Below are 828 nucleotides of genomic sequence, written 5' to 3' on the forward strand. Positions count from 1 at the left end.
TTTGTGTTTTATTATTGTTTTTTTTTTTTTTTTAGTGATGTCTTTACCTGGTTTTAGTGTCAGCATTATGATTACACTGTCCAGTTTTCCTAAGTATTATATCAATTGGAAGAGTTAATCCAGTCACCCAACTATTTTCTCATTGGACAGATTAAAGTTTCCACATTCTTGTTTTTATTTAAGAGTATAAATAAACCTACAAATCCTTTGTTACACCATGTATCTGTTAAGTAGAGATTAATGTTTGCTCCTCAGGCATGGTTAATTTTATGTGTCAACTTTTCTAGTCTATGATGCCCAGTTGTTTGGTCAAATAGTAGTTTAGATGTTGTTGTGAAAATATTTTGTTGATGTGATTATCAATTACAATCAGTTGGTTCTAATAAAGGAGATTAACCTTGATGATATGGATAAGCCTTATTCAATAAATTGAAGGTTTTTAAGGGTAAAATTCAGTCTCACGACAAAAACATATTATACCAATTTTTCAGCCTCTTATCTGGCCAACATATTTTGGACTTATTAGTTCCACAATCATATAAATTAACTCATTAAAATAAATCTCTCTCTTTGTCTTTCTTACTGTCTCTTTATTTATAGCCATTGTCACCCAATCATAGCAATCTTATGTATTATAGAACAAAACATTACCAATCTTGTGCTCTTTTCACGATTGTGGAAATGTTTAAGTCTAATGTTGTGGCTTTGATCTTTGATCCAAGCAAAAAATCATTGAATTATGTGATAGTTTACATGGGAGACCATTAGCTAAACATTCATCCTATCGTATTTCATTTCATTTCAATGATTACAATCCCCTCCATGCAT

The sequence above is a fragment of the Chrysochloris asiatica genome, unplaced genomic scaffold (genome assembly GCF_000296735.1).
Source record: "Chrysochloris asiatica unplaced genomic scaffold, ChrAsi1.0 scaffold00229, whole genome shotgun sequence".
NCBI classification, from domain to species: domain Eukaryota; kingdom Metazoa; phylum Chordata; class Mammalia; order Afrosoricida; family Chrysochloridae; genus Chrysochloris; species Chrysochloris asiatica.